The 12,617-nt window shown below is 45.8% G+C and overlaps 1 protein-coding gene across 2 annotated transcripts in view; it reads right to left on the reverse strand.

Moving 5' to 3' along the window:
* MID2 (midline 2) overlaps window positions 1–5,085 on the reverse strand; it is a 104,064-nt gene extending 98,979 nt beyond the window's left edge. The window contains exon 1 of one of the 2 annotated variants that reach the window (XM_065915553.1): window positions 5,011–5,085. The gene's annotated coding sequence lies outside the window, so the exon portion shown is untranslated. Of the gene's footprint in view, window positions 1–4,378; window positions 4,690–5,010 lie in introns of those variants that run through there. The other variant, XM_065915552.1, reaches the window with a different exon arrangement.
* Window positions 5,086–12,617: the final 7,532 nt, after the last annotated feature.

The raw sequence follows: 12,617 nt of genomic DNA on the forward strand, positions 1-12,617 counted from the left end.
GAAACAGATTTGCCAAGGTAACACCTGATAATTGTCAGAAATCATAAGTACAATTCATAACACCTTTATCTTAATGCCAATTACACTGGCAGTTTTGGGGTTGGAGAACAAATGGAGAACAAACAACTTACCTACTGCTAAGAGGATAGCTTTCCATCTATTCTAGGGCTGCTTTTCCCGATCTCTGCTACCCAATGAAATATTTGTAAATTTTTAAATGTTCAGGGGCACACCTGGATGGACAGCCATCTCTAACCTCTACAGAATAAATTGGCAATATATGTATGTAGGGCATGCTGTTAGGTGTTAGGCTGAGAGGACCCCAAGTTCAGGTCAGAAACAAGGGGCAGAGAACAGAAGTGTATTTGAAATCAAGCTTCTACTCCCCTGGGAGCCACATGGATCCTAGCAACACTGAACAAAGGGCTATAGACAAAAGCGATCAAGGATTCTGGACCATAAACCATTTTTCTACCTCTGGGCTGTATACATTCAGACACGTCACAGTCCTGCATTAGCATTGTCTCCCATGCCCACGCATTATATCCCTAACTGGTCAAACTGCAACTACTGGGATTTTCTGTTTCAAGAGGATTTTAGGTTATATAATGAATTTGTTATCAGATCTTTTGGTTTCTGCAAGAGGAAGATCCAGAGACTAGAGGAGTCTGACCTGCAGGAAAGAGGCTGAGATAAAGCCCAAGGTCAGGCAGTCGGAGCTCTGCACGGAGCAAAGATCCCAAGTAGGACAAGTCCTACTAAGGATACTTTGCTAACCCACTTAGGCAGAACCAAAACCCTTATCATGAATTCAAGTGAATCCCACATGAAGAAGGGAGTGGTGAGATGTTGGCACATAGCTCAAAATCCCTCTGCCACCATATTAACCATCTAGTAGTCTGAGCAGCTTACACAGATTTTTAAGGGCAACACAGGAGCAGGGGGATTGTCAAAAGAGCGTGTCTATGGTTATGGAGGAGGGGAAGATGGAAAAAGAAAAACTGTAGAAAGAGCCACAAACCTCCAGTGCCCACAGAAGACTCTTAACAGTTTTAATTCATGAAAATGGAGAAACATATATTGATCCCCGGAAGAGAGGGGAAATAAAAAGAGGACTAGCAGCCTGCACAGGGGAATCACTGGAGTCGGAATTTCTTGTTGCAACACCACCCATCTGGTCTTCTCACTTGTTAGAATGATCCAACACACTGGTTGAGAAACACTTTTCTAGTCTATTTTTTACACTGCTCAGCGATGAACACAAGGTTTGTTGAGAGACCTGAGATATAGACATTAGCACACCACCACCTTGGTACCCAAATTTCACTCATCAAAAAGTGAACAATTGTGAACTGTCATATATCCATTATCAACACATTACACATCCTATTTTGATGATGCAATGCTCTAAGTCAAGATACTCAGCCTAAGTAAGGAGGTGCTTCACACAGTGCCAATTTCCCACTTTCACATGGAAGAAAAGAACAAAACTTAATGCTACCTGGCAATGGAACACCCCTCTGGCCTCCACCAGCAGCTGAGGCCAATGGCCTAACAGCTGGGGAGTTACCAAGATCCACAAAGACTGAATGACACACACGAGCAGACACCTCTGAGAACAGCCATTTGAGACACATTCTATGCCTTTGCACTATCTTCCCTTCCTTTTAGAGATTTCTGTCCCTGTTGGGGGGAAGAGAGAACTTGAGAGACAGAGTGAAGGGAAGACATTCTCTCCTCTTCATCAAGTAGCAAAGGCATATTCCTTGGGCAGCTTCCTTCTCAACTGTCATGGTGTCAGCAGATTTTATGGGAGGAGGGATGAGGGAATGGACAGGTTCACTACTCAGAGCAATTTTTGGATGCAATTATGAGACTCCTTTGGCACTGTTTTAGGATCTACAAGTTGGAGCAAGTTGCCCTGCACTTAGAGGAGGGATTAACTAAACCAATTTCACCTAAATCAATTTGCACTGTTCAGATGATATGTTCATAAAGCAACCAAGCCATTCTGATTTGTGGCAGTACTTCCCAGGGGTGGCCTTGCAAGGTGCAACATGCTAGATTAGGAGTCTAGTAGTCATGAAAGTAAATGGGAGGGAAATACTCACTCCTTCAAGTCTCTAGACTTCACCCCTGCCCTACACAGTCCCTCCCTGTCCTAATCTGAGAGCTGCAAGCACAGAGGCATGCCTTAAACAAACAGGAGGCCAAAATGTAAGGCCAAAGCTGGGGCCCTGGCCCAGTCAGCAGAGGGCTGCACACTGTAGGTGCTTTTAAGAAACACTGTTGACTCACCACCGCAAGATACTAATCCTGCTTAGATAGCCATGCCTAAAAGTATTTAAGCCACTTTTCAGCAGAAAGTAACTACCTGCCCCCATATGGGCTAAAAATGAGTGAGGTTATGTTTTCAAATGAGTCTGACTCAGATTGTTAGGTTGGAGTACATTAGATATGATTCAAGCCTTAGTTTAAAATAATCATCATTACTCTGAATGTCTTATTTTATGTAAGTTTTCATTCAGTTGCATGTGCACTAAGGGGAAAAAAAAAAAAGAAACAGACTTAGGACCACAGTAGGGTAATAGATGTGGCTCCCAAAAGGGTTAATAATGGCAAGTTAGGGTTCCCAATAAACCAGGGTTCCTACTTACACGCAGTCAAACTATTACCTCAATTAAAGGTAAATGAAGTACTTTCTTTGAAAAGTATAATGCTGAAGGTTTATAGAATCCTTTCATCTTCAAAGGACCAAGCCAAGACTCACAATAGCCAGTACACAATACGATGTCTTTCATACAAGTGCATCAACTATGAAAGAAAGGTCACAGGAATGTCCTAAGGCCACAAAGCCAATGCAACATCAGATCTGAAATGAACTCTCTGATCTCCTTGGCTCCTAGATTTGTATTTCAACCACATAAATCAAGCTGTGTGGAACCATCAGGGGAAATCTAATTCACATTGTATATCTGCATTAATTGACTGGGCAGGAAAATATTAAAATAGCAAAGACTCTTTCCCTCTCAAGGCCGTGATAAGTGGAGTGAAAAGGGGGATGTGAGCATTAGGGGTAACCAGCTGGGGTAAAATGAGTAGTAGGGGAGGGACTTTTCCTATTCAGGGTTCCCCTTCCATTGGAACATTGACAGAGAACTGATTGGAGTACTGGAAGGGGACAGAATGGAGTTAGAGGCAGCCCTTATGGCCCATCTTAAGAATCAGAAGAATCAACCCACACAAAGTACTTGTCTATTTACATAGCCTCTAATACACTCCTTTATAAGGGCTTCTCTTCAGACACAAACAACCATAACCATCCACCCTCCCCACACTCAGAAATCCTCAAAAAGGCAAAGCTGGTTCAGAAGCCAGAGGCTGCTTGACAGGGAGCCTGGGAGTGCACAGGACTCCAGGAGATGTGTGGTTCTGGTTGGGAGATTCCGGTGAGCACGTAGGTGTGTGATCACCACGTAGGAAGAAGGCGAGTGAGCATGAAGGCGGGTAGGGGAGTGTGGAAGAGAAAAAGTGAAGAACCCAATGACGCCAGGATTCCAATGTCCTGCTCTGAGAAGAAACGCCTCCAAGAAATGTGCTGCACGCGTTATGCTAAGTAACCGAAACCTTATCATCACCAAAAATGTTTCTGTCAATCTACTTCGCTGTTATTTACTTAATTCTTATGAGCCAGGAATGGAAAAACCCCACCTCTCCCGGGTTCCATCGCAGTCTGTCTGGGGGACCTATAAGTTTTCCCTCTCCCCCACTGAGCTGGTTTCACAGCTAGGCCAAAAATAAGGAACCACCCAGACGGAGACTCGAGGATCATTCCCTGGCAGCAAAGGGATTAAGTTCCGCCCGGCCTCCCCGCGGGCAGGGTGTCCGCAGCATCTTTGGCTGCCGCAGCCGCCACAGCCAGGCGGCCGAGGGGCGCCGCCCGGGCCAAGGAGGTGGCCGGCCGCGGGAGCGTGGGAAGGCGGCGGTGCCCTTTCCCAGACTAGCACCCAGGCTCTCGGAGAGCCGCTCGGGGAGGGGCCCACGCCCGACCCGGCTGGACTGCGCGGGAGGCCTAGGACCCGCCCCCGCCCCCGCCCCGGACCCCGGAGTGCAAACTCCGTCCCTGGAGGGCAGCGACGGGTGCCCGGGCCCCAGCGGCGCATCGAGGAGCCAGGGCCGGGCCGGGGCGCCCTCCGCCGCCGCCGCCACCTCGGGGCCTCGCGGGGCCCCGTCACCCCGCCCCGCCAAGCCCCGGAGCAGCCCTCGGCTCCCGCCGGGCCCCGGCCGCACCTGAGACGCGCGGCCCGAGCCCGGGGCCGAGCCCTGCGCCGGTGGTGGCGGTCGGCCCCCGGGGCCGCGGCGAAGGGGCGCGTTTTACCCAGAGCCTTCCCGGCTGCCGGCCATGTCCTCGGCGCTCCCGAGGGCGCCGGGTGCTCGCCTGCCTCCGGCGCGAGCTGGCTCAGGCTCCGGCGCGAGCTCCCCGGCTGCCACCGCTGCCGCCGTTGCCGCCGCCGCTCTAGGCCGCCGCCCGCCTTCGCAGCCGCCGCCGCCGCCGCGCAGCAGCCAGGATCCGCCCGCCCGCGCGCCCCGCCGGGGACAGCACGGCGGCCGCCACGCTACCGCGGCTGGGTCTCCCGAGCCAAACTTAAAGAGTTTTCGCTCCTCAGTCCAGGGGCAGCACCATGACACCGCGGCAGCACCACACTGTCATTTCCGCCGTCGCAGGGCGTGGGGGGGGCGGGGGGGAGAAGGCAATCCCGACGAAAAGGGGGATGGGGTGGGGGCGAAGCGGGCTGGGGCTGCTGCCCCGAGGGAGCGCTGGGAAGGGCCCGGCAGCCGGGGCGCTCGGCCACCTTCCCCGGCTCACCTTCCGCCGCCCCCGCCGCTCTCAGCTCCCCCTGCCCCTCTGGAGGCGCGTTTACATGTTTTCTCCCCTGGCAGGAGTGACCGGAGAAACCTGAGCGAGCAAAGGCAGCGGGTGGGTGGGGTTCGGGTTACTACTGTACCTACCGGCTGATTCCAGCAGCCTTTTCTCCAGCGCCCTGTCATCTTGAAGGAAGACACACGGAGAGGGGCCGGAGCGGGTGTGTGTGTGTGTGTGTGTGTGTGTAAGAGAGCGAGAGCGCCAGCAGAATGTGTGTGAAATGCAGAAGGAAGACTCTGGCCAAACTCTTCTCCCAGCCGCCAAGCCCCTGGCCCCCACAAACCCCTAGGTTAGAAAAACGAAAGGGCCGTTGCCACCAGCAATGAGAAGAGAGTGCCCGGGTCCAGCGCACAGGTCCTCGAACGAAGCTGCTCTATGTAAAGTTAACTACAGAATAAAACAAAAATAGTGGAGGAGACAGAAAAGGGCAGACAATTGAAGGAAACCCAACCCCTCTTTCTTTTTACAAAGGGAAAATGGCTGTGTTTTATTGGCCTTGGGCAGAAGTTGTGGAGATGGATTAAAGCCACCAAAATCAAAAAACAAAACCAAAACAGGCGGGGGGAGAGTGTAGGGCCTCATTTACACATTCAAATCCTTGATGGGTCAAACCAGAGGGTCTTTAATAAGAGGACAATGGGACAGATGCTAGCTATATAACAGGTATTCAATGTCCCTAATAAGCTAATTGGTCCAGCTGGAACCCAGAAGCGCTCATTGGTCTGGAGTCCGCCCGCCCGTGGGCTGACCTGTCATTGGCTCAGAGACCACCTCCCCACTCCCCGAGGAGGGTGGGAGAGAGAAGGGGGAGGAGGCCCCAGAGGAGATTCTGTACCTCAACATAGGGAAATGAAGGGGATTTTTTTAAAAGGCGAGATGAAGGGGAAAGGAGTGAGAAAATGGGAGGAAAGAACACCCTCTCCCATAGGCCTCCCATTACCTTCGGTGGGAATGAGTCCAGAAAAATTAAGGTAATTCTGGGTGTATCCCATCAGGGAACCAATAGTAATTAGCCAACACCCCGTTAAACAATGTGCAAGAGAGCACTGAGGTGGAAAGGAAGGCAAAAATCACAACCAAGCTATCCTGATGAAAGTCTGGCCCTAAGAGAAGTAAAAGTTAATGAGTCACACCAAAAACACAAGTAAAAATAAAGCTAAACTAGACAAGAGGGACTACATTCAACTTAAAAGTGCAGCAGATGAATCAACAGTGAAAAGGCAAAAATAGAAAATATTTGCAAACCACGTACCTGGTAAGAGGTTAATAGGTAAAGAACTCCTACAATCCAATAACAAAGTAAATATCACAATTAAAAAATGGGCAAAGGACTCAAATAGGCATTTCTCCAAAGAAGATAAACAAATGGCCAATAAGCATATGAAAACATGCTCAGCATCGCTAATCATCAGGGAAATGCAAACCAAAACCACAATAAGATATTATCTCACACCCATTAGGCTGACCAGTATTTAAAATAAAACAGAAAATAGTAAGTGTTGGTAAGGATGTGGAGAAATTGGAACACTATTTGCAGTTGGTAGGAATGTAAAGTGGTGCGACTGCTATGGAAAACAGTGAGGAGGTTCCTTAAAAAACTAAAAATAGAACTACCATGTGATTCAGCAATTCCACTTCTGGAAATATATCTGAAAGAATTGAAAGCAGACTCTCAAAGAGATATTTGCACCCCCATGTTTATTGCAGCATTATTCATCATAGCAAGAAGTGAAAACAACCTAAATATCCATAGAGAGATGAATGGATAAAGAAAATGTGGCATATACACTGATGGTATGTGTACTGAATATGGCATATACAAAAAAGAGGGAAATCAGCCTTAAAAAAGAGAGAAATCCTGCCATAGACTATGACATGGATGAACATTGAAGATAATATGCTAAGTGAAATGAGCCAGTCACAAAAGGAGAAATACTGTATGATGCCACTTACAGGAGGTACCTAAAGTAGTCAGACTCATAGAAACAGAAAGTGGAATCATGTACTCCAGGTGCTAGGGGGAAGGGGAAGAGAATTGTTTTGTGGATGTGGAGTTTCAATCAAGCAGGACTGAGGTCAGGGGTTCTAGGGAATCTGTTGCATGAAGCTGTGCATGTGGTTGTATTGTACACTTAGAAATTGCTGAGAGAGTGAATTGTATGTTACATGTTTTTTTTGTCACAATAAAAAATTAATTTCTAAAAAATTGAGTCAGAATTAAAATAGTAGCATAGCAGAAGAGTATATATGTAAGAATTGTGTATATATATATCATATATATTTACATATTGCAGATATTAACTGAAAAGAGAAAGCTGTTTATGGTTTGCTACTACTATGTAAAAAAGGAGGGGAGGTATATATGTCCATCCATATATGCTTATAGGAGTTTCCCTGGTGGCTCAGACGGTAAAGAATCTGCCTGCAATTCAGGAGACATGGGGTTTGATCCCTAGGTCAGGAAGATCCCCTGGAGAAGGAAATGGCATCCCATTCCAGCCTAGAGGATCCCATGGACAGAGGAGTCTGGTGGGCTACAGTCCATGGGGTAACAAAGAGTTGGACACATCTGAGTGACTAACATTTTCACTTTCATTTATGCTTACATGTGTATAGACTTCGGTAAAGATACCTAAGAAACTGATTGCCTAGTTCCCTGGGAGTCAAGCATTTATGATTATGTAACATTGTGAACGTACTTAATACCTCTGCATTATACACTCAAAAATGATAACAAAGGTAATTTTTACATTATGTATATTTTAATACAATAAAACAAATTTAAAAATTAAAAGAATGAGAAGGTATATATAACAGGTAAAGCTTATTGAATTTGTGTAAGAAAGTAGATGTATGTATATGCCAATAAAGGCATAGAGTGTAACAGGGAAGCACAGTATAAAATAGCAAGAGCCAAGAATTGTGGTGGATGTTGAGGGGATTGTTCAGGTTTGAGTCTATATATTTTATAACTGTTTGAATACTCTACAATGAGAATTTCTTTTGTAGTAAAACAAAATTTAAGGTATCTCTTCAAAAAACCCAAAGTTGAGTCAGAAGTCAATTGATCCCTGAGAATTCTTTAACCTCACTTGATATGATCCCTACTGAGAGCTGAAGAGTTTTCTGAAATGTGAAGAAGCAACCACTTTTATCACGGACACACCAGAACTAAGCTAGCTGCTCTTGGCTGAACTGTCACTTAAAGGAAACTTGCTTTTAATGGCTTTTATCATCCTTCAGAAACCACCTTTCCTTCACTTTTTTAAAATTAATTTTTATTGGAGTATAGCTGATTTTCTTTATAGTCCAGCTCTCTTTGGAGAAGACTCTTGAGAGTCTCTTGGACTGCAAGGAGATCCAACCAGTCCATTCTGAAGGAGATCAGTCCTGGGTGTTCATTGGAAGGACTGATGTTGAAGCTGAAACTCCAATACTTTGGCCAACTGATGCGAAGAGCTGACTCATTGGAAAAGACCCTGATGCTGGGAAAGATTGAGGGCAGGAGGAGAAGGGGATGACAGAGGATGAGATGGTTGGATGGCATCACCGACTCAATGGACATAGGTTTGGGTGGACTCCAGGAGTTGGTGATGGACAGGGAGGCCTGGCATGCTGCGGTTCACAGGGTTGCAAAGAGTCAGACACGACTGAGCGACTGAACTGAACTGAACTGAACTGATAGCTGATTTTAAATGTTGTGTTAGTTTTAGGTGTACTGCAAAGTGAATCAGTTATACATACACATATATGCACTCTTTTTTAGATTTTATTCCCATATGGGCCATTACAGAGTATTGAGTAGAGTTCCCTGTGCTAAACAGTGATTCCCAAGGACTATACAGTCCATGGAATTCTCCAGGCCAGAATACTGGAGTGGGTAGCCTTTCCCTTCTCCAGGAGATCTTCCCAACCCAGGTCTTCTGCTTTGCGGGCAGATTCATTACCAGCTGAGCCACAAGGGAAGCCCAAGAATACTGGAGTGGGTAGCCTATCCCTTCTCCAGCAGATCTTTCTGACCCAGGGATTGAACCAGGGTCTCCTGCATTGCAGGCAGATCCTTTACCAACTGACCTATCAGGGAAGCCCAAACAGTAGGTCCTTCTTAGTTATCTATTTTATACATGCATGCATGCAAATTACTTCAGTTGTGTCTGACTCTTTGTGACCCTATGAACTGTAGCCTGCCAAACTCCTCTGCCCATGGGATTCTCCAGGCAAGAATACTGGAGTGGTTTGCCATGCCCTCCCTCCTCTAGCAGATCTTCCAGACTCAGGGATCTGACCTGTATCTCTTATGTCTCCTGCATTGCCAGGTAGATTCTTTACAACTTGCACCAGCTGGGAAGCCCTATTTTATACATGAAAAGTGAAAGTGAAGTTGCTCAGTCGTGTCCGACTCTGTGACCCCATGGACTGTAGCCCATCAGGCTCCTCCATCAATGGAATTTTCTAGGCAAGAGTACTGGAGTGGGTTGCCATTTCCTTCTCCAGGGGATCTCCCCGACCGAGGGATCAAACCCGGGTCTCCTGCATTGCAGGCAGATGCAATACTGTCTGAGCCACCAGGGAAGATATTTTATACATAGTGGTTTGTATATCCCTTTCCACTTCTTCCCTTTGTATCCATGTTTGTTCTCTACATCTGTGTCTCTGTTTCTGCATTGCAAAATAAGTTCATCTGTACTAATTTTCTAGATTTCAAATATAAGTGATATTATATGGTATTTGTTTGTCTCTCTGACTTACATCATTGTGTATGACTTTAATAGTCTTACCTAAGTGTCCAGTGCTTTCAAACTGGTCTCTGGCTTACCAGAGCTCTACACAGAGTGTCCCAACCCCATCAGATGGTCAATACCGAAATCAGATTGATTATATTATTTGCAACCAAAGATGGAGAAGCTCTATACAGTCAGCAAAAACAAGACAGGGAGCTGACTGTGGCTCAGATCATGGACTCCTTATTGCCAGATTCAGACTGAAACTGAAGAAAGTAGGGAAAACCAAGAGCATTCAGATATGACCTAAATCAAATCCCTTACGATCATACAGTGGAGTGACAAATAGATTCAAGGGATTAGATCTGATAGACAGAGTGCCTGGAGAACTATGGATGGAGGTTTGTGACATTGTACACAAGGCAGTGATCAAGACCATCCCCCCAAAAAAAGAAATGCAAAAAAGTAAAATGTTTTTCTGAGGAGGTCTTATAAATAGCTGAGAAAAGAAGAGAACCGAAAGGCAAAGGAAAAAAGGAAAGATATACCCATTTGAATGCAGAGTTCCAAAGAATAGCAAGGAAAGATAAGAAAGCCTTCCTCAGTGATCAATGCAAAGAAATAGAGGAAAATAATAGAATGGGAAAGACTAGAGATCTCCTCAAGATAATTAGAGATACCAAGGGAACATTTCATGCAAAGATGGGCACAATAAAGAACAGAAATTGTATGGACCTAACACAAGCAGAAGATATTAAGAAGGGGTGTTAAGAATACACAAATATATGCATGCTAAGTTACTTCAGTCAGTTGTGTCCAACTCTGTGCGTCCCCACAGACGGCAGCCCACCAGACTCCTCTGTCCACAGGATTCTCTAGGCAAGAATACTGGAGTGGGTTGCCATTTCCTTCTCCAAGAATACAAAGAAGAGCTATACAGAAAAGATCTTCATGACCCAGATAACCACAATGGTGTGATCACTGACCTTTTGCATCCTGGAATGCAAAGTCAAGTGGGCCTTAGGAAGCATTACTGCGAACAAAGCTACTGGAGGTGATGGAATTCCAGTTGAGCTATTTCAAATCCTAAAAGATGATGCTGTGAAAGAGCTGCACTCAATATGCCAGCAAATTTGGAAAACTCAGCAGTGGCCACAGGACTGGAAAAGGTCAGTTTTCATTCCAATCTCAAAGAAAGGCAATGCCAAAGAATGTTCAAACTACCGCACAATTGCACTCATCTCACATGCTAGCAAAACATTGCTCAAAATCCTCCAAGTCAGGCTTCAACAGTATGTGAACCGTGAACTCCTAGATGTTCAAGCTGGTTTTAGCAAAGGCAGAGGGACCAGAGATCAAACTGCCAACATCCGCTGGATCACTGAAAAAGTAAAAGAGTTCCAGAAAAACATCTACTTCTGCTTTATTGACTATGGCAAAGCCTTTGACTGTGTGGATCACAACAAACTATGGAAAATTCTTAAGGAGATGGAAATACCAGACCACCTGACCTGCCTCCTGAGAAATCTGTATGCAGGTCAAGAAGCAACAGTTAGAACTGGACATGGAACAACAGACTGGTTCCAAATCGGGAAAGGAGTACATCAAGGCTGTATCTTGTCACCCTGCTTATTTAACTTATATGCAGAGTACACCATGCGAAATGCCGGGCTGGATGAAGCACACGCTGGAATCAAGGTTGCTGGGAGAAATATCAATAACCTGAGATACGCAGATGACACCACCCTTATGGCAGAAAGCGAAGAACCAGAGAGCCCCTTGATGAAAGTGAAAGAGGAGAGTGAAAAAGTTGGCTTAAAACTCAACATTCAGAAAACTAAGATCATGGCATCCAGTCCCATCACTTCATGGCAAATAGGTGGGGAAACAACGGAAACAGTGAGAGACTTTATTTTTTTGGGCTCCAAAATCACTGCAGATGGTGACTGCAGCCATGAAATTAAAAGACGCTGTTCCTTAGACGAAAACTATGACCAACCTAGACAGCATATTAAAAAGCAGAGACTTTATTTTGCCAACAAAGATCCGTCTGGTCAAAGCTATGGTTTTTCCAGTAGTCATGTATGCATGTGAGAGTTGGACTATAAAGAAAGCTGAGTGCCAAAGAATTGATGCTTTTGAACTGTGGTGTTGGAGAAGACTCTTGAGAGTCCCTTGGACTACAAGGAGATCCAACCAGTCCATCCTAAGGGAAATCAGTCCTGAATATTCATTGGGAGGGCTGATGCTGAAGCCAAAACTCCAATAATTTGGCCACCTGATGCGAAGAACTGACTCATTGGAAAAGACCCTGATGCTGGGAAAGATTGAAGGTGGGAAGAGAAGGGGATGACAGAGGATGAGATGGTTGGATGGCATCACCTTCTTAATGAACGTGAGTGCGCTCCGGGAGTTGGTGATGGACAGGGAAGCCTGGCATGCTGCAGTCCATGGGGTCACAAAGAGTCAGACACAACTGAGTGACTTAACTGAAGTGACTTGCTTCATTGTGTATGATTGTAGTCTTACCTAAGCGTTCAGTGCTTTCAAACTGGTCTCTGGCTTACCAGAGCTCTATACAGAGTGCCCCAAACCCCTCTTCCCTCCCCAAACAGCAGCCCATATTCTGAATCTTTCCTATTTCCTTCTCAAAACTTAAAACTGCTTCTGGGTTCCTTTCACAAAAGACCTTACTGATAAAGGATTTCAGTCAACTAATTTGAGCTAAATGTTAATAACTTCATTTGTCTCTCTGTTAGTAATGTTTTAATTTTAACAGAGGCCTTCCATGTATTAAAGCAGTGACTAATAGTGTGGGTGGGTGTGAATGGGGGTGTGGAGATTTTACTAATCACATCCCATAAGCAGCCAGTTTGAAAATATCTCCACTTTCAGTGGTTTTATGCAAATTATCCCTGTAAATTTATTAGAGTAAATGTTTTGTGTCTGGCAGAAGATGCAAACTCGGCTGG

Source organism: Muntiacus reevesi, chromosome X (genome assembly GCF_963930625.1).
Source record: "Muntiacus reevesi chromosome X, mMunRee1.1, whole genome shotgun sequence".
In the NCBI taxonomy this organism is placed as follows: domain Eukaryota; kingdom Metazoa; phylum Chordata; class Mammalia; order Artiodactyla; family Cervidae; genus Muntiacus; species Muntiacus reevesi.